The following is a 26,713-nucleotide window of genomic DNA, read 5'->3' on the forward strand; positions in this document are numbered from 1 at the left end:
TAAAGGGTTTCTTAAAATTCCTCAAATTCTTCTTAATCCCCTATCCATGTTGTGGAGGTTATACTCTGCCCCTATCTGGTGAACCTATTGAGTCTCCATTTCTCTGTGGCTCAACCAGGCCAACAATTTCCCAGCTTTATCACCAACATCCTATAGTCGATGTCGCGTAGCCAGCATTTGGCAATGCTCCTCATCAGTAGCCGGAGCTATATATTCAGTTTGCAGGGCTTCGATTCCTCTAACCAGCAGGAGACTCAGTGAGAGGACATTTCTTTCCTTCGACTTTAGGAGACGCTTTTACAGTTCCTCAACCTCCCTAATAGCCTTCTTTCTCTTGAAGGCGATAATATTCTGTATCCTATCCTGCATCACTAATTTGTAAGAGTGGTCTGCTTAATTCAGACACTCTGTTCATCACCACCCCTTTTCTGAATCGTCCCAGAGTGTAACAGCAGACTCAACAGAGTCCTTATTTTCCAGGAAATAGAGTTCTAATTTTGTACGGATTTTTGTAGGGTAGTGTCATCCCTCAGCGCCCAGGCATTTAGTCTCCATACTCTATTGATGTTGCAGACACTGTGCCCTACCGTTATCCAGAGTGGAGAATTATCAGATAAGCCCCTAGCTTGGTAGTCAGCTTGGTGTAATGCAAAGAGTAACTGACTCTCTCCATGGAGAGGGATGGAGAAGAACGCTTTGCATAAGTCAATGTCTGCTCACCATTCTGTATCTGATGGAATTTGGAACAGGATTACGGCTGGATTTGGTATCACTAGGCAACAGGAAATTACTATTTTGTTAATTTTTCTAAGATCCTACACTATTGTTCATTTACCACTCGTTTTCTTTATCGCCATAACAGGGGAATTGCAAGGGCTACCAAGTGCTTCCCGAAAAATTCCATGCTCAATCACTTTTTGAATGTCAGGCTTCATTCCTTCCTACACCGCTTTTGAAAGTTTATATTGTTTAATTCTGATGGAAACAGCATTAGGTTTCACTGTAATTTGAACTGTTTATGCACTTTTTATTAGTCCTATCTCTTACAACAGAAATAATACACCTCTCCATTGATACCATGTCTTAAATCCAGATGTAGGTATTCTTTAGTCAGAATTGGGAAAAATGGAACTCTTGAATATTGTGACTTAACCTTAAAGATTGAGTTCTTATTTTGGTTTTAATTGCTACACGCTCCGATATGCAATAATCGCACAATTCATCTTCCATAACAAGTCTCTGCCCAATAAATTCACAGGACTTGAGTGCATAAAAATTACTTATATTTATTTTCCATTGGCCCCATTTCCATTGGCCAGTGCAGTGTCCTGGTTAACAATTTGTTTATTATTAATCCGTGCAACTTAGCCTTCTCTTACCAAGAGGGGTAAGTTTGGGACTTTCACAGATCAAACTAAAGAACAGGTAGCTCCCGTACTTAACAAAATAAAATAATAGGGTGGCCATTGACTTCACCGTCAATGTATGGGCTACTTTGATCTACCTCCAGGACTGCTCCAAGCAGGCAATCCTTCCCTCTCAGGCACGCTCATTGGGAACTATTTCCTGAAGAAAACTGAGGAAAATGATTACTCAGAATCAATGAGTTCCATTGGTACCCCTGACTATATAGCATTCTGTTTTTAAATTTTTGTTGCAACACTGGGGCTGTTGGCATTGTCATGCAAAATTGTTTCTGGTCATTCACACTCAGCATATAAGTTGGTTGTTGGGGGACTAATGACAATGTTTCTTGTTGCATCTGTGGGAAAAAAATCATTCTATATTTTTTCTGGAATCTGTCAACATTCCTGTTTCCAGAGTTGGATGCTGCCACAGAAATGACAAGAAGTATTCTTCTTCAACATCACAATTTTTTCATTCATTCATTCCAATATTATTCACCATCCCTCTTCCACAGCTTTGCGTCTCCATCACTCCATTTCTCATTCTCACACCTTGCATCAAGAGCATCTCATTCATTCCAGCATTTCCAGATTGAAGATATCCCTAGTCTGAACCCATCAACTGATTACAGGCAGTCCTCTCAAATTACTTAGTCTGGGCAACTTGATTTTCTTTTGCTTTGTGTCTAATCAATCACTACTATATTTTGCCATCTTCAAAATAAATATCATCTATACTCTTTTTCTGCCAAGACATTTCACTTTGCTGTATGTGATTATTATGCCCTGGACATAGACTCATAGCAAAAATATAGATGAAAATAGAGATGAGACCACTTACAGCATATTTCTTGGGATCTTCGATACCACTAAGCTTCTTAAAAGTCTGCATAAGCCTCTCAAAATCTATGCCTAATTAATATCCTTTTCAGGCACCTTCTTTTTGAAGTGTTCAATGACCTGTCTATATTTATTAGCTACCTCATCAGAAGGTGGGAGCATTATTAGGTGCAACTCTATCTGGTTCTTCAGTTGCTCAAGCAGCAACAACTTTACATTCGGCCACAAATCACTTGGAACCAAAATTTTAAATAATGAATTCAAACCAGTCCACAGCATTTGCGAACATTTAGCCAAGCTATGAACTTCCTTGGACCACCTTTCAGGTTCTTCTCTCAATTCAATTCAATTCAAAGTAGCTTTATTCGATTTTGCATACAGAATCATAAAAGCACAAGATTACATTCCAATTAAAACATTATTAAAAAAATCAGTAGATAAAACCTTTAAAAGGATTTCATTATTATAATGGTTAAAATGGCAGATATGTCCTATCTCAAATTCATTTGAAAGTAAAAACATAAGTACAAGAGTTCATTGAACGTTACATGGACTTTCAGAGGGCGATAATGGTCTTCAAATAAGATGCCACTGCCTTTATTTCAAAAACAGTCTCTAGTAGCTTCAGTTTGCAGTACGCATCGCGACATCCTCTAATACCCCATTTAGTAAATATAGGTTTTAAAAACTGTTTCCTAGGGTCCAAATAAAAATGACAAAAAAGGATGGAATGAATGTTTGATTGATTTGAAGACCCATCACAGGACACTTTTCCAACTGTTTAGCCGAGTCATTACATTTAGGGAATGTTATCAAACGGAAGAATGTATCAGCCCGAAACCTGCTCAATAGCATTCTGGAATAAGGACTGCTCTCCATTGTTAAGTAGAGTTTCATTACTTCCTGTTGAATGAGTACGCCGTTTAATTTGTTGATGTTTTTTCCTTTCTCGCTCAACCACCTTTTGTTGGCCAGATGTTCCATTATAGTCTTTTTCAGGGTGCGCTTAGAGATGGTTTCCAGGCACAACGGGTCTTTAAAATATTCTTTGTGGCCAATGTTTATAGACATGTATCTCACGTGGTTCAACCATTTGATACTTCACACCCCCTCTAGGTTTAGGCAGTCCAAAACAATTTCCCTGTTCAGTGATGTTTCCGGGGTAGTCCAAATTTTTTGCCACAAAAGAAGGGGACTGGCTTTAATCGTGTCCTCTACATAGGAAAGCCCCAATTCTCTATGGCTAAAAAAAATAGATAATGATTTTGGCGTGGCAAGCAGATACCGTATAAAATTATTTTCAGCCAATTGTATCTGCTTGGTATTTGTAAAACCCCAGATTCCTGCGCCGTATGTACCAGTAGAGACACATCTAGCCTTGTAAATTTGTGTAAGTTCTTTGACCAGACGGCCACCCAGTTTCCTTGAAAAGTTTATTAGTGCTCCGGTGGCTCTACTGAATGCCAGGTTTCTAGCATGGACCGCCTTATCCCAATTTCCCTTGTTGTCAAAATTTACTCCCAAATAACAGAAAGTGGCAGTGTTATGTATCTTTTTCTGATTTAAAAAGATTGATTTGGGGGATTTTCTAGAAGGGCCTCATTTCATGGAGTAAGTCTTCGTTACATTGATTGTTAACCCACGAGTGTTCATGTAATTGGAAAATTCCACCACCGCCCTCTGCATGCTGATGGGGGTCTGCAATAGTATAGCGGCATCATCCGCCTATAAGAGGATTGGTATGGTAGTACCTCCCACTAATGGATAGTCAAGCTGAAACTTCCTCATATGCTCCACCACTGTGTTTATATATAATATAAAAAGGAAGGGTGCAAGGATGCACCCTTGCCTCACACCTCTATTGATGTGAAACCTTTCTGAGAATTGGCAGTCTCTGCCAAACCTGACTTGCCCCTGCGTTTCTATATAGCTCCTTGATAAATACAATGATCTTATTATCTATACCTAAACTCTTCAGCGTGTCCCAAAGCTTTATGTGGTCCACGCAGTCGAAGGCAGAGGTCAAGTCTACAAATGTTATGTGTAAACTTTCATGCTTTGCCTCTGTATATTTAGCGACCAACAGAGCCAGGTTTAAACTCTGCTCTATTGTGCCCTTCCCTTGGCGGAAGCCATACTGAAGAGGGGTTATAATGTTGTTTTCTACTGACCAATCTTGGAGCCTATTTAGGATGATCCTGCCTTCTACCTTCATCAATGCGTCCAGAAGTGAAATTGGACGGTAGCAGGCAGGATCATTTCTATTGCCCTTTTTAGGTCTCGCCTGTCAATGCACATGCGCATTGAGCTTGCGAGACTATGGGGGCTTAAACAGACTTTAACCAACTTGCAAGTCGATGGCGATTCCTTGCAGTGCCCGTGAAATTCAAGCTCAATGCGCATGCGCATTGACATTAAAAGCGTGTGCACATGCCCCCAGCCGCCTGCCTTGCATTACACATCAAAGGCAGCCCAGCCTCCCTCCCGCAGCCCCTGCTGCTTCACACCTTCATCGCAGCCTGAAATCGCCATCTTTTCCCTCAGCCGCACTCCTCCCACACCCCCGCTCTGCCCCCTTCCCTGCCTGCCGTGTCGCATTTCTTCAGGGAGGGCAGTCTTAACAAAAGCGACTGCTGTTTGGTATGATGAGAAGGTAAGCATTTGGGTCTTTTGTTAGCCCAAACGGGGCATTGTTTCCGAGAGCTTTGAGCCGATGTAATTACTTCAAGCTGCTTATTATTCTTGGCTTCTATAAGGCGCATGTGGATTCTGCGGTCACTTTTACCAGAAGCGGTTTAGCATTTTGCCTCTGTTTTTGAGGCACATTTCAGATTTTGTATGCATGAAAATTTATGTTGTGCCTATTTTAGAGGTCGCCCTCCTCCTCTGGCATTGTCTGTTTTGCTAGGTGTGCCTATGCTTGTCTTCTGTGAAACTGTCTGTTCTGCCTCGAGCAGAAGGAGGCTCAAGACGCAGCTTGCCTCTTGTGTCATCCACCTATGCATCACCGCTTACAGTGCAGCTTCTTTGGTTGCAAGTCGCCTCCAGCACAGCCCCTGCCCGATAGCTTTGAGTCTCTCCTACCCATCTGTTGGCGGAAGCCTCTGCTCTCCACACCGATTCCTCTCACAGAACGGGGCATGTTTCCGAGGGCGTCATTCTAACTCGCAGTTTCATTAGCTGCCACAGCATGCCTACCACTGGGATGCAGCCCAGGAGCCTCCCTCCCACAGCTTCTCTAATTATTCACGGCCGGCCGGTCGGCCGGTCGGCCCGCCATACTTTCAATTTGACCTCCCCCCATGGCCGTGTCTCCTTAGCGTTTTGAACCGAAAGGGCAACGATGTAAAACGAAAGCTGCTGCTGTATCCGGTCATGTATGCATTTACAGATTAGTTTTTTTTCCAAATCTGGTATGATGGTGTCTAGGCACAGCTGTCCTGTTGTCTTTTACTACATTTAAGAAACTCGTTAAATAACCCCGTAGTGAAGACACGTGGTAGCTCCTTCCCCAACCCACTTAAACAGACAGTGTAAATGGAGAAGGGAATATTTCTTCCCTAATACTGCAAAGCCTTCCATAGCATGTGAATGCAATTTTTTTTACACATTGGTGTATATTTTATGGGGATGCGGGTTTAGACCAGTAACCACTTTTTAATATACTATTTTTTAACTAAAATGTGCACCCTGCTCCTCCACACACCCAGCCCAGACTTGTTAAGATGGCCAGAAGTTTAGGAGGGTTTAGAATGCCAATTAGGCAGTTACCTTTCTTTGAGTTTGTAGCCATTTATTATTAATTTAGCAAAGGTGTGTGTTTTTTTTTTTTTGCATTATGGTCCATTTTCCTGGTCCTCGATCAGTGTTTATCGGTGGTACATGTTCTTGTGCCCCCCCCCCCACCGTAATTATGTTAGGCTTATTTGTACTTCACATTCTTTTATCTTGTACTGCGTGTGGTTTTTGAGAGGACTGCTGTGTGGAATTGATTCATCCTTCTCAACAGTTTTTAATACCTTTAAGGTCCCCTCGCTGCTTTAACTGAACCACCACGAGTAACTTATTCAGAAGAAGCTTGGTGCATCTACCGTGAGTGATTGGTTGAAAAGTAAACAATTGCGCTTTTTGCTCTGTCTGGGTTCTGCTTTCACCGTTCATTTGAATGGGTCTTTAATGTAAACTCCGACATTTTACAGCATCAAGGACTTAACGTCTTGTTTTACTGACTCGATCTACCAGCGTATAGCTCTTCAACAGGTCTGCTCTGTACTCTGCTTTACCACATGACACAAATGGGACCTTTACTCAAGACTGCCAACAAATCCAGCTCAATTGTTTGTTCTTATGCTCCTCATAATAGGTCTTAATAAACATGCTATACATTCACCCTACTCAAAAAGCCCCCCCCCCCGATCTGTCATCTTTTGGCTGGTATTTATTTTTCATCAACATTACTGAAAATCAAGTACTGTTCACATGCTTCGGTCTCCGAGCAGTATTGTTATATTGGTGTAACAGTCTGATCTATATGCATAGTTCATCAATGTCATTGTCTTTCTTTTCTGATGCAGTCAGTATTCTGTTCTCTTCTGTATTTAGGAACAATGGTGCTCTTGGTTTCCTGGGGTAGGTTACACTGACGAAAATCACTAGCTAAATTGTTTTTTGAAATTGCAGCTTTTATCTGAAGTGTGTGTGTTTGCCAACTTCTTTAGAAGCACCCCTGGCAATCAGGGGGCAAACCCTTTGTAGTCCTAAGGTATGCCCATGGGTCCTCCACATTATCTACCACACCCCAAGACATTAAGGCGGTGCATTTTGCCCCTAGGAATGGGAAGGGAATTGTTTTCCTTGTATTACTATGTAGTGGGTAGAACTTGAATGAAACCACCATGACATCCACCGCCACATCCACAACCACATCCACCACCACCACATCCACCACATCCACCACCACCGCATCCACCACCACCACCACATCCACTACAACCACCACCCCATCCACCACCACCGCATCCACCACCACCACCGCATCCACCACATCCACCGCATCCACCACCACCACATCCACCGCATCCACCACCACATCCACCATCACCACCACATCCACCACCACCACATCCACCACCACTTCACCACTGCATCCACCACCACCACATCCACCATCACATCCACATCCACCATGACATCCACTGCCACCACCACCACCGCATCCACCCCATCCACCGCATCCACCACCACCACATCCACCGCATCCACCACCACATCCACCATCACCACCACATCCACCACCACCACATCCACCACCACTTCACCACCGCATCCACCACCACCACATCCACCATCACATCCACCGCCACATCCACCACCGCATCCACCACCACATCCACCACCGCCACATCCACCACATCCACCACCACCACATCATCCACCACCACATCCACCACCACCACATCCACCACCACCACCACATCCACCGCATCCACCACCACCACCACATCCACCACCACATCCACCACCGCATCCACCACCGCATCCACCACCACCACCACATCCACCACCGCATCCACCACCACCACATCCACCAGCACATCCGCCACCTCATCCACCACCGCATCCACCACCACCACATCCACCACACCCACCACCAGCACTTCCACCACCACATCCACCACCACATCCACCACCACTTTCACCACATCCACAACCACCACATCCACCACCTCACCACCACATCCACCACCTCCACCACATCCACCACCACCACCACCACCACATCCACCACCACATCCACCCCCACATCCACCACCATCACCACCACATCCACCATCACCACCACATCCACCACCATCATATCCCCCAGATCCACCACCACCACATCTATATGTGTGTGGCTCTGTGTGTGTGTAGGTGCAAATGCAATGTTCTTGGATTTTTGTCACAATAAAATACACTGAACATAATCTTCACAAAAGTTATTTACAAACGTTTAAGCTATTGCCATTATAAATTACAATAACTTTTATTTAAGTATTAATTATTTACAAAATTAAAAGCCATTGTTATTTGTAATATCAATACATCTAAGTCACGTAAATACAACACACATTGCATTACAAATGCTATAGGTGTCACATTTGCAAAAGTTAAAACGATTGACATTGTAACTGACAAAGCTATTAATTTTGCTACTTTCAAAACCAACACATAAATAAAAAAAGTGTCATTTACAATACCAATAGCTCAAACATTTCTAATGCGAGACCTATTGCATTTCCAATGCTTGTTAAAAATTGGCACCACAATTGCCTCGGGCCATGTAGATATAAGACCTACGGTGTTAATGCTATTCAAAACGTTGGTTAGGAGGGGAGCCCAAAGTTTTAACTCACTTTTATACATATCGATGGGAACCTCATCGGGTCCAGGTGCTTTGCCCGATGCACTATCGTTAATGGCCTTTAAAACTTCCTTATAATCAAAAGTGATTCCCAACGGAAACTGAGCGAGGGGCTCTTTGGTTGATGTTGAACTTACACTTCCTCTTTGGTTAGAGTTGTTATACAGATGTGAAAAATGCTCAACCCACACCTCCCCTGACACAACGATTTCTATTACGTCGTTGTCTCTGTTTTGGAAAAAAGGTGCATTAACTGCCTTCCAGAAGGCGATGTTGTCATTTTTCTGGCAAGCTAGGTGTAAATTTTCCCATAAATCCCGCTTTAATTCCTTCCTCCTAGTGTCTAGTGCAATTCTATAGAGCTTACGTGCCTCTCTGACATGGACCACGGATCTTGGAGCTTCATGCAAAGCTGCTATTAAGTGTGTGTGCGCTGTAGAACATTCCTTATTGAACCAACCCTTTTTTTTACTGAGGTGTTTTTTAAATGGTTTCAGTAAAAGGTTTTTTATCTCCTTAGTAATTTCAATAAAGGAGTCTACGATTACTTGTGGTCGTTCAAAGTCCCTCAGGCAGATTGACACATGATCCGAAGCTCTGGACAGTAAATTTATCAGGAATTTTTCGGGGTCCACCTTTTCCCACTTAAGGGAATACCCATTTATTTCTCCCAGAGTTATGGGTATCGGGTACTCTTTTTTTTTGCTTGTGGCCGCTCCCTTTACTTGCAACTCCATAGAAATCGTATAATGATCCCCAAAAGCGAGTTTTAATGTTTCCCAGGATAAGGCTAGCCCTCGATATCGGTGCGATAAAAGTGAAAAGTCAATTACCGAGTTTACACCCCTTCCTGTAAAAGTCGGCTCAAAGACTTTCCTTGTTGCACAGATTTTGTTCATAAAGCCCAGGCCTAGCTCATAGAGCACTTCATTGAGTTTATTCCCTATACCGCAGTGAGTGAAATGGGTCGAGTCACCAATGTAATTTCCCTTCAGAGGGCAGATGCCCGGGTCATTACTAGTACAGATGGTGCAATTAAAATCCCCTATCCAAAGGAGTGCCATATCTCCAGTCCCTACCTTTTCTAGTACCCCTATGCACTTCCTTAACCTGGAGAAGATATTATCCCATACACTACAGTGGGCATTGTTATAAAATGGATTATGGTGAGTTTGTTCACTCCTGGCCAGCTAACCAGTAGGACTTGAAAGAAGTCGTCTGAAATATTTCTAATGACTTTGATACCAGCGGTATTAGAAATATAGGTGCATAATCCACCTTTATTTCTACCTCGGGTGCTTGGCTTCCCAGGGGTGTTAAACGTTTGGTATCCCAGTAAATTAATTTCATTAGTCAGCCATGTTTCCTGTATACACAGGATACTATATTTGTGAATGGCTTTTAGCCATTCAGGGTTATTCACTTTGGTTTTCAAACCTGCCAGTTTCCATGATAATACAAATTGGCTAACTTGGGTGTTCATATCGCCATCAGGATTATCCTCACCTGTTGGCTCTTCTCTTATTATCTGTGCCTCTTGGGCCTTACTGGTACCCTTTACTTGTATGTCCATTGGTGTGACCTCTGCACCTTTCGAAGCATCTTCCCTGACCTGTACAAAGCCCTGTACCTTCCCTACATCTCCTTCATTGTTCGATTCTCCACCCTCCCCGTGTATTTGTACCTGATGTTCCTCGTTATTCCTTCGGCTATCTTCTAATGGTGGCATAGAGGTATTAACCACCCCTGAAGGGTCAGCCTCTTTACTATGTGTAAGTCAGTCGACCCCCTCCAAACCCATAAGTGGGGCAAATTGATTTATGAGTGGTATGTTAAAGACTGAGGGCATCCCTAGTCTATTAGCCGTTTTGAAGTTCCGGAGCAGTTCCCCCACCAAGGCTTTCGGATAGAAATAGTTAAGTTCTCTAACCCTTATACTACCCTCATACCCACCCGGGTACCAGTCTTTAATAAAGGTGACTGCCCTATGGTCTCTAAAGTTTATAATGACTATGGCGCCAGGGGTTGTTTTAGGTCTCTTTCCCAACCATCCTGCTCGTCGGACATGTAGAATTTCTCCATTTAGATTAGCAGGTAGTGGCCTGTGTGTTCCCAGCCAGTGCATAGTCTTGTTCTTTAGAATTTGATGGCTTTCGAACCTACCAGCAGATATTTCATGAACCCCTGTTAACACGATGACATAAGGTTCGGCCTCAGGGAGGAGATTAATTTGCCTACGTCTATCTGAGGTATATGTTGTCGCCGAGGGAGGGGGAATGGAACTATCGGCAGATGGTTGGGTACTAGGTGCAACCCTTCTATCACTTACATTCCCACAAGCTTTTGGTTTTCCACCGCCCTGGGCCTCTTTAGCTGTTATTTTTGCATGTTCCCCTGTTCATTTGGGAAGTGGAGGGTTTGGGAGGTTGTGGTTATGCTGAGTGATAAGTTTTACTGCTTTTTGGGCATTGGTGGTTGGGGGTGGTACGGGCATTGAGGTGGGCTTTGGTGGGTCTTTAGGTACAAGTTTGTTCTCCGCTATTATCTGTTCTATAGTTCCCAATTGCTTCGCTATTCTCTTAAGTCTCTCTACTACCGGGAGTATTAGTGATTTAATTAATTGCTCCAAGGTGCCCATTATTTCAGCATTAAGTAGATCTTTTGATGGGAAGGTTGGTGGAATAACTATTTCAGGAGTTGTGGGTACGTTAGACACAGGGCTTTTTTTCTTCCCAAAATTAAGGTGGGTATTCTTAATCTTGTTATTCTGTATACAACTCCCCTTTTTCCTCCATTTTTTCGGTGGCTGGCCTTGGATTCGGGATGCGTTTAAAGGTGTCTTTGGTTTTTGGGCAGACTCAACTTGTAGTAGTGATATGTCTAGAAGTGCATCTAATATTGAATTTTGGGCAGATTCTGCTTGCGGAGGTGAAATGACCAGGAATATCTCTACATCTGGGTTAGGATTACCAGAGGACATTAAGACATTTGTAGTTAGGTCATTGATTTCAGCCAATGGGGAAGTTATGTCTTGGAAAAGTAGTGGAATGCTATCATTAAGGGGCGCCTCATATCCCTCGCTCTCATGAATCGTAACGGGAGGGAGTGAGGCGGCGTGCTGTATGGGTCCCAAGGATGATCGCTTATTTTTAATTCGTTCAACAGAGCGGCGTCTCTCAGCTCGCTGCTCTGCGAGTGCAATTTCCCTGTCATTTACTGATGTGGGCCGGATAACAAAACTGTCAAGCGTACCTTGTTTGTCGCCTCCTGCCAATAGAGGTTTGTCCTTAGTGAGAGACATCCTCGGTGTAGGTACGTCGGTGAAAGGGGGGGGGCCTAGCCCAGCCTCCTCTGGCCTCTGAGGGCCTAAGAGGGCCCGCCTTTTGCCCGGGCTTTGCCTGGAGTTCCGCTCGCGTCCCGCGACGCGGGGGCTCCGCCTGATTTATGCGCCGCAAGGAGCGATGATGGTGACGTCTGGCCGCCATGGGAAATCCCGGGAAATGCAGTCCAATGTCTCCCTCCACTCGGCGGCCGCGGGAGATGTCAGCTGCGGCGGCGGGAGGGAGATGGACTGTTCCAGAGGAGAGCGGTGCCCAACAGGTATTGCTTTCTGCGCGGTAGGGGACTCCAGAGGGTAGGGAAGCTCCTCAGGTCCGTGTTCTTCTCTTGATTTTGGAAAGTCTGTAGTAAAGTCATAACGATCAGACCTTGTCCAAGGCAGATGCACTTAATTACCTCCATATACTTCTTTTAATGGAAACTCTAAAATTGTCCCTACTTTTAAACCACAGACTGACCAATACACATTCCTTACTGCCTCCTTTGCCTTCATTTTACTTGTCGTTCCTTTCTTCCATCTTTCTATATACTTCTTCAAGTCACTCCACTTGCTCGCTTTTTCAATTAAATCATTAATGACTTAAAATCATTAATCCAATTCCTAAATGTCAACATGAGTCAAATCTATTTTGCAGTTCTTTTTCACATTTTTGCTTTTTGTGTATGTCAACCATGCCTTTGTCAGCCATTTCTTTCAACCTATTGTGTGCTTCGTTCACACATCTGGCTGCTTCTTTGATCAAGAACCTCATTTCATCAACACTGTATGTTAGTAATCTGTTTAAATCAATCGTCCCACTCACAATTTCTCCTAATAAAATTTTAGAAAGACCAACATCAATGGCTCTCTTTGAAAGAATCTCTTCGACCACAACTGTAGTAACAGGTGAGTCAGTCTGAATTTGCGGACAGCTGAGGCATATATGCACATACTGGACAATGTTATCATTGCAGTCTCTGATGGAGCACTCGTTATTGAACTCACAACAACAGATGTGACTGGTACCTGTGTTGACACACCCTTACTATCTCTTGCTGCACCTATGTCTGGTTCTTCACTAGGTCCAGGACTAGTTCCCTGGCCCTGTATCCTATCAGTATATTGGAGAGGTCTGGAATTCAAAAGGTCATTTAGAAAAATATCCTCCTCATCAGAACCATGATTCTGTTTTTTCTCCCTCATCAGGTTTCCTTTTGTCATTTGTCTCTGACTATTGCAGGAAAAACTCTCACTACATCCATAGTATTCTCCCTCCAGTACCTTTCCTCTCAATCCATTTATTTTCTAACCGTCGTCTAAATGAGCCTTTCACTTGCTTTGTCGTGTCTTACTTTTCTTCTCAGTGGCTATTCGATCTCAATTGTTCAATGCCTTGAACAGTGTGGGTTTAGGTAACAGATTTCTGTCATTCATTGTTTGCCTCAGGAAATGTAGCTTTCTAATGTTTAAGGTACCCTCTAAAGGAAACTGTAAGTCTTTATCAGAAGCGGTTTATTCGTGCCATTCAGAAATCCAGGTACATGTGTAAAACCCAATGTCTATCATCATTTCGTGTCCAAGCAATCCCTCAGCAGATAATGTATGACCCTCAATAGAAGGTACAACAGAGACTTTAGAATTTTTTAACACAGCACGCATTATTTTCACCCAAAACAATTTAAAAATCGTGAAAAATAAACTAGTGGATAACAATCAATCACATCAAGGCTCTGTCAAAGGTCATCCTATCACAGTGCGGATCTGTCGGCAACCAGCCAATGACAGTGCAGCACTGTGGTGACATCTTACCAATCCAAGCACGGCTCTCAGCCTGACTAACCAATCACAGCACGACTTCTCCATGAATGAGGAAAACAAATGCAAAGCCTGTTGCTCAACAAACTTGCACTAAATAAACAAATGAATCCTTATCTGTTCAACCTAAAATAGGACAAAACAAGCAAATTCAAATAAAATAAATCTCACAAGCAGAAGAAAACAAGAGCAGTACCCTTCTGTTACTATTTGAACTGAATTCACTCTATGCAGACTGCCATCCAGTGGCAGCCTAGCCTGGCAAATGCATTTACTCCTGTGCACCCAGGTGCAAAAGACCTCGCCCTAGATTAGACAAATAATCTCCTAAAAAGCGAAATTGGGGAATTCAGGAATTCTACCATTTACAGACAAATAAAACACAATAGCTTGAGATCTTGAATTTAGATGAATTCTTTAATCAAACCAATCAATCATAAAACAAATCTCCACAAGGGAAAATTCACTACTTTAATGGTCCTGGGTAAAAGAGCAAAAGAGGGCTTCCCTATAGCAAAATATGCAACCATCATCTGCTGCCAAAGTTTTGTGGGAGCAAAACACTGTACTCCAAAATCAAGACACCCCAAAATTTACATAAATCATATCTTTCACATTAAACTGGATCGAAGATGGTATTAATCCTCAATTTCATAAGGCAATCTTTCCCAGTATTAAAGGACCTCACGAACCATCAGAATTAATTAAGTATAGTTGCATTCAATAACTCCCTCTTCAAAAAATAACTGAGTTGTAGGTCAATGGAAAGTTAAAGTGTTTTATTTCAAAAATTCTAAATAAATGTTACAAAGTCAATGGCATGAAAGCTCTTAAATGGAGAGTCATATAGAGTACATAAAATCAGAAAACATTCAAAGTTCCCATGTGGTGCAAAATCAGACAAGAAACGGGCCACATCTCCAATAGAACAGGAAAGTCTTTTGGCTCATCCCCTAAACCAAAGGGGTTTTATACACAACTCTTGCATAGAAAATAAGAACTTTTGCAGCATCATCGTGAGGTGAGCAAATGTATAATTTCTTCAGCAAATCAGAGCACAAAGAAAATAAACGTCATTACTTTAACAACTAAGCACTAATCCATTTTCTTGAATAAGAAATCAGCACCCTCTAAGCTAATTTCATCGGGAAATGTTCATCACACTATTTGAATTAATAGATTTCATTGAAGTAGCTGGAGGTGTGGTTATATGTTACCAATTACTCCTGAGCCAGAGAAGTTCGCCAAGAGCAGAACAATAAAAACAATAAAAAGTATTTTAGTGCATTGCAGCTTGACAGTGTTCCGCAGAGCTTGTCGAGAGAGAATGTGCGCCAGGGGGAAGCACTGAATGAGTGACAGAGATGGCTTCCATCTTAATTACAATGCCATTTTGTACAGAAATGTGGCATAACTAAAACACATAGAAAATATAAATCTACGCATCATAGGAAATTTGCTTCAAAAGCAACTCTATTAAACCAGTCTACAGATGTGAAATTGTGTGTGTAAATGCATACTGCACATTATTGAAAATGCACAAAAATATAAATCCATAAAATTCCCTTACATCTTAATGGCTACAGGACATATCTTTAGAACATCTTTCTAATAATATTCCGAAGTAGTTGGAAGGGGACATTCATCACCCAAAACATTGTGTAAACTCTGGAATCCCTACTCTTCAAGTTCTCAATAGATAACCGCTACACATTTAACAGCTTACTATATTATCGACCCCCATGACCCTCGGGCAGACTTTTTAAACACCGTAGGTCAGTCCTTGGATGTGATATCCCAGTCGTCGGACTTTACACTCCTGGGTGATTTCAATGTAAACCTTGAAGACCCATTAGACAGGGACGCAGTACATTTTATTGATATCATGAACAGCCTAGGACTCACCCAGCAGGTGACTGGCAGTACTCACTCTGGGAGACACCTGCTTGATGGAGTATTCTCCAATAATAATTTTTTATAATGTCTCCCATCTCTCCCACTTATTTGGTCGGATCACAAAGCTGTTATGTTCTCTCTTTCCTTCCATCATCCTGGATCAGAGAAGTTAAGAGATAAACAGCCCAGAAGGGTCCGACCTGGAACAATATTGTAACTGAAACCCTAGAAAGTTCCTTGGCTCAGAATCCACCCTAGATTAATAATAATCCAAACACAGCAGCAGTTGCCTTTGAGCAGTGGCTCCGTAGCTCAATTGATCATAGTATACCTGAAAAATCCATTACTAATCATAGATTAAGACACACTGAACCCTGGTATTCTGAACTTCTCAGACTTCAAAAACAAAAATGTTGCTGTCTTGAAAGGAAATGGAGATACCATTATATCTTTGCTTGACTATAAAAAATGAATGGTTGAGGAGAAAACCTGCTATTTTACTACAGCCATAACAACAGCAAAAATCTCTTAGAAAGAACGTATTAACAGAGTAAAAAAGCTAGCTAAATCCCCCGAAAAGACAAATACACCGATAAGCCAGGTTTTTTGTAACTCCATGGCCACTTCCTTTCAAGACAAAGTCAGTTCAGTCTATAGTGGCTTTTTTCCACATCCTTGTCTCAATGTGCTACTCCCTTCTTGTTTATGCCAGCCACTCCTAACATGACAAAAAAAGTCCCCTTAGACACCTGTTATATACTAGGATTACTCTGTTTCTTCATGTTCTCTCGTGCTTGCTAGCACGAGAGATCTCTTTAGTGGTTCTGGAATCTTGTCCTTCAGTCGTGAGGATTCCTCGCACGTCACATTGGACGTTGGCTTCCTCACGACTGGACGGCTCTGGTTGTGGGTGCTTTACCTGGCAATTGAATCCTAAAATAAACATATGATTGGACCTACGCAAGACTCCTTCCTCATCATTTAACATATTTGGCGACGATCGGGATTTTGCCGCACCCACCGCCAGTCAACTCACCAGAACTCGACCACTGCTCGTCTCCTGCTTCTTCAGCCGAACCTGCCTCCAGTCCGACTGCTGCCACACCAGGTCGTATACTTCTGGACACCTTTCCCGTCCGTCACCTGGCTCCCGGCATTACTTTGCCTCCTTTCTTCGCCTTTTCCCTGGCGCTACGTGTCTCTGGCGGTTGCTGTCTCGCGCTCAGTCACGCGCGCAACGTTCTAACTTCCTGCTCGCGCTGCTTCACGCGCGCTACGCCTCAACCTCAAGACAAGCCCCACCGCCTTTAGAGATCCACGTCTTTCTGTTTCCTTGACGACGACGCCGGCGGCCATTTTCAAGGACCTTTCAAGCCTTCGTCCTGCATTACTGTACTGCGCTGCGTTAAACACGCTTTGCATCCTCTATTTCATCTTCAATCACAGCGATTTCATCGCCTTGTCTTCTTTTCAAGTTCAACTACAGCGATAGGCACGCTTCATTGCCTACCATGTTTATTTGACTTTTTCTTTTCACGATTTAAGTCATTTATTAACCACAGCGATAGGCACGCTTTACTGCCTACCATGTTTATTTGACTTTATTATTTCATATTTAAAGTCATCAGCGATAGGCACGCTTTACTGCCTACCATCTATTATAAGTCTTCATGTTACCACAGTTATTGACACTCTCCTTCTTTCATAATACAAACCTTTCATAATACATTTCATAATACATTTTCATTCTTTTATTTTCTTTTCTTTTTCACCATGGCTTCCTCTCAACAGTTTCAAACACCAGCTCCTTTCCTACAAACTCCTGGGAAACCTACTCTTGCTTGGCGCAATTGGCTAAAAGGTTTTGAGAACTATTTAGTAGCCATCGATGCTACCAAGTATGATCCTCCTCGCAAGGTTGCCATTCTCTATGGTTGTTTGGGAGTTGCTGCTCAACAAGTTTTTGAAAACTTACCCCATATTGCTTCTCCCGCTGGTGAGTCCGGTGACAACTGGGATGTTTTCCAAGAAGCCATTGCTCGTCTCAACAAACAATATGACGATGAGCCCAGTATTGTATTAGAACGTCATAATTTTTTCAAACGTAAACAAAGTATTGATGAAACCGTAGAAGCCTATATCGCTCAGCTTAGAATCCTGGCTTCTACTTGTGACTTTGGTGCTAGTACAGATGCCTCTATCAGAGATCAATTTATCTTTGCTTGTTTTTCCAAAAAAATCCAGGAACGTCTTTTAAGTTGCAAAAATCCTTCTTTAACTGAAACAATTGATATCGCCAAGGGGATTGAACGCGCAACTTATTCCTCTAAGATTCTACAAGAAAGCATTTCTCAACCTTCTGTTCATTTAGTTGAACAAGCTTCTGGTTTCACTTCCATTGACCTTGTTAACAATTCTTCAAGACAACTAAATAGGAAACCTCTCATTTGCTACAGATGCGGATCCAGGATTCATCTTGGCAATTCTCCCACGTGTCCTGCTTCTGGCAAAAAATGCTCCTCCTGCAAGAAAATTGGTCATTTTCCTTCTGTTAGCAGGGGTCGCAAAAGATTCACTAGAGTCAATAATATTGAGATTCAAGAAAATGTAGAGTCTTGTTCCACCAGACTCAATGATGTTATGTTGTCAATTGAATGTGATTCTCTTGAATTTACTAAAATTAAGAGTCCCTTGTGTGAATTGTTGATTGGTACAATTACAATCCAGGTCAAAGCTGATTCTGGTTCTCCCATCACTATTTTATCTGACCTTACCTTTTATGCTAATTGGATTAAAGTTGTTCTTTCCAAGTCAGATCTCAATCTCAAGGCATTTGGCGAAAAGGACATCAATATGTTGGGTTTCTTTTATTCTAACATTGCTTGTCTAGGCAGATACACTTTCACCAAAGTTTATGTTGCTCTCAAGGGCAGGGATGTCGTAGGTTGGTTTGATTTAGCCAGAATGGGCTTGATCCTCAAGCCTGGTTCTGACCAACCCATTGCCTTAGGCGACATTCCTCATGACTATTATACTAGTCATGATTCTGGGAACTTCGACATTTCAGATCTTTCCTTTCCCATAGTCAAAATAGACACCTTGCTGAGTTCTTTCCCAAACTTATTTAAAAATAAGGTTGGTACAGTGCTTGGTTTTAAGCATGAAATTCGACTTAAACCCAATGCTCAGCCGGTTGTCCACAAAGTTCGTCCTCTTCCCTTGAGCGCTAGAGATGAACTTAAAAGCGTTCTGAAGAACTTCTGTGATGAAGGAATCATTGCTCCCTGTGACTCATCTGAATGGGTTTCCCCCATTGTCCTAGTTCGCAAGAAAACTGGAGAGGTGAGATTGTGTGCCGATTTACGTTCCCTAAATAATAATATCATCGTTGATTGCCACCCCCTTCCTAAAATTCATGACCTATTGGCTAATTTGGGTGGGGCTAAATTCTTCTCCCTCCTTGACCTTAGATCTGCTTATCACCAGATTCCCTTGTCCCTCAGATCTCAGGAGTTAACAACGTTTATCACTCCCTTTGGTGCTTTCAAGTACCTTAGGCTTCCCTTTGGCTTGGCCTCTGCAGCCAGCATTTTCCAAAAACTAATGGACAACCTGTTTCAAGACATCCCTGGCGTGCAAGCGTATCAAGATGACATCTTGGTCTACGCCAACGACTCTTTTCAGCATAATCACACTCTCAATACCGTTTTACAAGTCCTGGAAAAAGCCGGCATGACTGTTAGACACGACAAGTGTAAATTTGGTGTCCAAGAGTTAGATTACTTGGGTCACTCCCTTTCTCCCAATGGCATTAAACCCAAGTTCTCTTTAATTAAAGCCATTCGTGATGCCAAACCTCCCAAGGATCGTGACGCACTTCGCTCCTTCCTGGGCTTATCTGAATACTACGCCAGGTTCGTTCATGGTTACGCACAGATTGTTGAACCTTTAAGAACGCTCTTAAGAAAAGGTGTAAAATTCGTTTGGTCTCAAGACTTGCAAAAAGTTTTTGACCAAGTCAAGAAGATCATCGAAGATTCACCCGCTTTGAATCCTTTTTGTGACGGCTCTATGTGTTTTATCACTGTAGATGCCAGTCTTACTGGTTTGGGCGCTGTCCTGGGACAGTGGGTTGAGGGCAAAGAACACACGGTTGCCTTTGCATCTAGAACTCTTCTCCCTGCTGAAACCAGGTACAGCACAATTGAAAGAGAAGCCCTGGCTTGCGTTTGGGCAATTCAAAAGTTCAAATCTTACATTTGGGGTCGCGAGTTCGAGATTTACACAGACCACAAGCCCCTTATGCACATGCTTTCTGACAGTACTTCCAATAGGGCTTCCGCCAGACTTGTTCGTCTCCTTTCTAAGCTCTGAAGTGGCAACGAAAAGGGTGTTTCGTTTAAAACAGTTATCCTGTAGATTGAGAGACTATGTTTTAGAATAATTTTGCATAACTCAGCACTTGCTCTTGTTTGCTTTTTTGCAATTGCTCATGTTTGCTTTAGTATGTTTGCTTTGTTTCCCTTCTTAGTGGGGAAGATGTTATATACTAGGATTACTCTGTTTCTTCATGTTCTCTCGTGCTTGCTAGCACGAGAGATCTCTTTAGTGGTTCTGGAATCTTGTCCTTCAGTCGTGAGGATTCCTCGCACGTCACATTGGACGTTGGCTTCCTCACGACTGGACGGCTCTGGTTGTGGGTGCTTTACCTGGCAATTGAATATTAAAATAAACATATGATTGGACCTACGCAAGACTCCTTCCTCATCATTCAACATATTTGGTGACGATCGGGATTTTGCCGCACCCACCGCCAGTCAACTCACCAGAACTCGACAACTGCTCGTCTCCTGCTTCTTCAGCCGAACCTGCCTCCAGTCCGACTGCTGCCACACCAGGTCGTATACTTCTGGACACCTTTCCCGTCCATCACCTGGCTCCCGGCATTACTTTGCCTCCTTTCTTCGCCTTTTCCCTGGCGCTACGTGTCTCTGGCGGTTGCTGTCTCGCGCTCAGTCACGCGCGCAACGTTCTAACTTCCTGCTCGCGCTGCTTCACGCGCGCTACGCCTCAACCTCAAGACAAGCCCCACCGCCTTTAGAGATCCACGTCTTTCTGTTTCCTTGATGACGACGCCGGCGGCCATTTTCAGCGACCTTTCAAGCCTTCGTCCTGCATTACTGTACTGCGCTGCGTTAAACACGCTTTGCATCCTCTATTTCATCTTCAATCACAGCGATTTCATCGCCTTGTCTTCTTTTCAAGTTCAACTACAGCGATAGGCACGCTTCATTGCCTACCATGTTTATTTGACTTTTTCTTTTCATGTTTTAAGTCATTTATTAACCACAGCGATAGGCACGCTTTACTGCCTACCATGTTCATTTGAATTCTCATTTACTTCACAAGTCTTCAAGTGACTACAGCGATAGGCACGCTTTACTGCCTACCATGTTTATTTGACTTTATTATTTCATATTTAAAGTCATCAGCGATAGGCACGCTTTACTGCCTACCATCTATTATAAGTCTTCATGTTACCACAGTGATTGACACTCTCCTTCTTTCATAATACAAACCTTTCATAATACATTTCATAATACATTTTCATTCTTTTATTTTCTTTTCTTTTCCACCATGGCTTCCTCTCAACAGTTTCAAACACCAGCTCCTTTCCTACAAACTCCTGGGAAACCTACTCTTGCTTGGCGCAATTGGCTAAAAGGTTTTGAGAACTATTTAGTAGCCATCGATGCTACCAAGTATGATCCTCCTCGCAAGGTTGCCATTCTCTATGGTTGTTTGGGAGTTGCTGCTCAACAAGTTTTTGAAAACTTACCCCATATTGCTTCTCCCGCTGGTGAGTCCGGTGACAACTGGGATGTTTTCCAAGAAGCCATTGCTCATCTCAATAAACAATATGACGATGAGCCCAGTATTGTATTAGAACGTCATAATTTTTTCAAACGTAAACAAAGTATTGATGAAACCGTAGAAGACTATATCGCTCAGCTTAGAATCCTGGCTTCTACTTGTGACTTTGGTTCTAGTACAGATGCCTCTATCAGAGATCAATTTATCTTTGCCTGTTTTTCCCAAAAAATCCAGGAACGTCTTTTAAGTTGCAAAAATCCTTCTTTAACTGAAACAATTGATATCGCCAAGGGGATTGAACGCGCAACTTATTCCTCTAAGATTCTACAAGAAAGCATTTCTCAACCTTCTGTTCATTTAGTTGAACAAGCTTCTGGTTTCACTTCCATTGACCTTGTTAACAATTCTTCAAGACAACTAAATAGGAAACCTCTCATTTGCTACAGATGCGGATCCAGGAATCATCTTGGCAATTCTCCCACGTGTCCTGCTTCTGGCAAAAAATGCTCCTCCTGCAAGAAAATTGGTCATTTTCCTTCTGTTTGCAGGGGTCGCAAAAGATTCACTAGAGTCAATAATATTTAGATTCAAGAAAATGTAGAGTCTTGTTCCACCAGACTCAATGATGTTATGTTGTCAATTGAATATGATTCTCTTGAATTTACTAAAATTAAGAGTCCCTTGTGTGAATTGTTGATTGGTACAATTACAATCCAGGTCAAAGCTGATTCTGGTTCTCCCATCACTATTTTATCTGACCTTACCTTTTATGCTAATTGGAGTAAAGTTGTTCTTTCCAAGTCAGATCTCAATCTCAAGGCATTTGGCGAAAAGGACATCGATATGTTGGGTTTCTTTTATTCTAACATTGCTTGTCTAGGCAGATACACTTTCACCAAAGTTTATATTGCTCTCAAGGGCAGGGATGTCGTAGGTTGGTTTGATTTAGCCAGAATGGGCTTGATCCTCAAGCCTGGTTCTGACCAACCCATTGCCTTAGGGGACATTCCTCATGACTATTATACTAGTCATGATTCTGGGAACTTCGACATTTCAGATCTTTCCTTTCCCATAGTCAAAATAGACACCTTGCTGAGTTCTTTCCCAAACTTATTTAAAAATAAGGTTGGTACAGTGCTTGGTTTTAAGCATGAAATTCGACTTAAACCCAATGCTCAGCCGGTTGTCCACAAAGTTCGTCCTCTTCCCTTGAGCGCTAGAGATGAACTTAAAAGCATTCTGAAGAACCTCTGTGATGAAGGAATCATTGCTCCCTGTGACTCATCTGAATGGGTTTCCCCCATTGTCCTAGTTCGCAAGAAAACTGGAGAGGTGAGATTGTGTGCCGATTTACGTTCCCTAAATAATAATATCATCGTTGATTGCCACCCCCTTCCTAAAATTCATGACCTATTGGCTAATTTGGGTGGGGCTAAATTCTTTTCCCTCCTTGGCCTTAGATCCGCTTATCACCAGATTCCCTTGTCCCTCAGATCTCAGGAGTTAACAATGTTTATCACTCCCTTTGGTGCTTTCAAGTACCTTAGGCTTCCCTTTGGCCTGGCCTCTGCAGCCAGCATTTTCCAAAAACTAATGGACAACCTGTTTCAAGACATCCCTTTCAAGACATCCCTGGTGTGCAAGCGTATCAAGATGACATCTTGGTCTACGCCAACGACTCTTTTCAGCATAATCACACTCTCAATACCGTTTTACAAGTCCTGGAAAAAGCCAGCATGACTGTTAGACACGACAAGTGTAAATTTGGTGTCCAAGAGTTAGATTACTTGGGTCACTCCCTTTCTCCCAATGGCATTAAACCCAAGTTCTCTTTAATTAAAGCCATTCGTGATGCCAAACCTCCCAAGGATCGTGACGCACTTCGCTCCTTCCTGGGCTTATCTGAATACTACGCCAGGTTCGTTCATGGTTACGCACAGATTGTTGAACCTTTAAGGACGCTCTTAAGAAAAGGTGTAAAATTCGTTTGGTCTCAAGACTTGCAAAAAGTTTTTGACCAAGTCAAGAAGATCATCGAAGATTCACCTGCTTTGAATCCTTTTTGTGACGGCTCTATGTGTTTTATCACTGTAGATGCCAGTCTTACTGGTTTGGGCGCTGTCCTGGGTCAGTGGGTTGAGGGCAAAGAACACACGGTTGCCTTTGCATCTAGAACTCTTCTCCCTGCTGAAACCAGGTACAGCACAATTGAAAGAGAAGCCCTGGCTTGCGTTTGGGCAATTCAAAAGTTCAAATCTTACATTTGGGGTCGCGAGTTCGAGATTTACACAGACCACAAGCCCCTTATGCACATGCTTTCTGACAGTACTTCCAATAGGGCTTCCGCCAGACTTGTTCGTCAGAATTGCAAAAGGAATAATAGAGCCATTTAGAGTAATAATCAACCAGAAGGATAAGAAACTTGTGTTCAGAAGGTAAGACATCATATGGACCAGAAAAGTCCAAAGCTACTTTGTCCCATGGACCAGCCTTTAGAGGAACGGAACATAAAGGTGTGGAAAGAGTTTTCCAATGCTTATCAGGAAGGATGCACTGGGTGCAATTGTCAATCATCTTCCTAATGTGAGAGTCCATGGAAGGCCACCAGTAAAATTGTTTGATGCGTTGGCAGGTCTTAATGATACCAAGGTGACCCTTATGAGCAGAACGAATGATATGATCACGAACAGACTGGGGAGGAACAAATAGATCGTTGCGCATGACCATATCATTGACCAAAGAAAGTTCTTCTGAAACATTTGCAAAACCTTTAAGTTCAGTGGGTAAGGTTCTACGTTCAGGCCATTTGTTGACAATGAAATCCTTAACTTTGGAAAGAACAACGTCATTTGCATAAGCTATATTCCATTGTGCTTCAGAAATGGGTTGACATTCAGCAACTGCATCGATGGTGGCAACAACACATTCAATATCATCATTAACAATTGAATCATCAGTTAAAGACATTCTAGAGAGGCAATGGGCCCTGAAATTTTTACCTCCGGGAATGTGTTTGATGACAAAATGAAATTCGTGAAGCTTAGAAAGGAGACGAACAAGTCTGGCGGAAGCCCTATTGGAAGTACTGTCAGTACGCATGTGCATAAGGGGCTTGTGGTCTGTGTAAATCTCGAACTCGCGACCCCAAATATAAGATTTGAACTTTTGAATTGCCCAAACGCAAGCCAGGGCTTCTCTTTCAATTGTGCTGTACCTGGTTTCAGCAGGGAGAAGAGTTCTAGATGCAAAGGCAACCGTGTGTTCTTTGCCCTCAACCCACTGTCCCAGGACAGCGCCCAAACCAGTAAGACTGGCATCTACAGTGATAAAACACATAGAGCCGTCACAAAAAGGATTCAAAGCGGGTGAATCTTTGATGATCTTCTTGACTTGGTCAAAAACCTTTTGCAAGTCTTGAGACCAAACGAATTTTACACCTTTTCTTAAGAGTGTTCTTAAAGGTTCAACAATCTGTGCGTAACCATGAACGAACCTGGCGTAGTATTCAGATAAGCCCAGGAAGGAGCGAAGTGCGTCACGATCCTTGGGAGGTTTGGCATCACGAATGGCTTTAATTAAAGAGAACTTGGGTTTAATGCCATTGGGAGAAAGGGAGTGACCCAAGTAATCTAACTCTTGGACACCAAATTTACACTTGTCATGTCTAACAGTCATGCCAGCTTTTTCCAGGACTTGTAAAACGGTATTGAGAGTGTGATTATGCTGAAAAGAGTCGTTGGCGTAGACCAAGATGTCATCTTGATACGCTTGCATGCCAGGGATGTCTTGAAACAGGTTGTCCATTAGTTTTTGGAAAATGCTGGCTGCAGAGGCCAAGCCAAAGGGAAGCCTAAGGTACTTGAAAGCACCAAAGGGAGTGATAAACGTTGTTAACTCCTGAGATCTGAGGGACAAGGGAATCTGGTGATAAGCAGATCTAAGGTCAAGGAGGGAGAAGAATTTAGCCCCACCCAAATTAGCCAATAGGTCATGAATTTTAGGAAGGGGGTGGCAATCAACGATGATATTATTATTTAGGGAACGTAAATCGGCACCCAATCTCACCTCTCCAGTTTTCTTGCGAACTAGGACAATGGGGGAAACCCATTCAGATGAGTCACAGGGAGCAATGATTCCTTCATCACAGAGGTTCTTCAGAACGCTTTTAAGTTCATCTCTAGCGCTCAAGGGAAGAGGACGAACTTTCTGGACAACCGGCTGAGCATTGGGTTTAAGTCGAATTTCATGCTTAAAACCAAGCACTGTACCAACCTTATTTTTAAATAAGTTTGGGAAAGAACTCAGCAAGGTGTCTATTTTGACTATGGGAAAGGAAAGATCTGAAATGTCGAAGTTCCCAGAATCATGACTAGTATAATAGTCATGAGGAATGTCGCCTAAGGCAATGGGTTGGTCAGAACCAGGCTTGAGGATCAAGCCCATTCTGGCTAAATCAAACCAACCTACGACATCCCTGCCCTTGAGAGCAACATAAACTTTGGTGAAAGTGTATCTGCCTAGACAAGCAATGTTAGAATAAAAGAAACCCAACATATCGATGTCCTTTTCGCCAAATGCCTTGAGATTGAGATCTGACTTGGAAAGAACAACTTTACTCCAATTAGCATAAAAGGTAAGGTCAGATAAAATAGTGATGGGAGAACCAGAATCAGCTTTGACCTGGATTGTAATTGTACCAATCAACAATTCACACAAAGGACTCTTAATTTTAGTAAATTCAAGAGAATCACATTCAATTGACAACATAACATCATTGAGTCTGGTGGAAAAAGACTCTACATTTTCTTGAAGCTCAATATTATTGACTCTAGTGAATCTTTTGCGACCCCTGCAAACAGAAGGAAAATGACCAATTTTCTTGCAGGAGGAGCATTTTTTGCCAGAAGCAGGACACGTGGGAGAATTTCCAAGATGATTCCTGGATCCGCATCTGTAGCAAATGAGAGGTTTCCTATTTAGTTGTCTTGAAGAATTGTTAACAAGGTCAATGGAAGTGAAACCAGAAGCTTGTTCAACTAAATGAACAGAAGGTTGAGAAATGCTTTCTTGTAGAATCTTAGAGGAATAAGTTGCGCGTTCAATCCCCTTGGCGATATCAATTGTTTCAGTTAAAGAAGGATTTTTGCAACTTTAAAGACG

Source organism: Lissotriton vulgaris, chromosome 5, assembly GCF_964263255.1.
Source record: "Lissotriton vulgaris chromosome 5, aLisVul1.2, whole genome shotgun sequence".
Classification (NCBI taxonomy): domain Eukaryota; kingdom Metazoa; phylum Chordata; class Amphibia; order Caudata; family Salamandridae; genus Lissotriton; species Lissotriton vulgaris.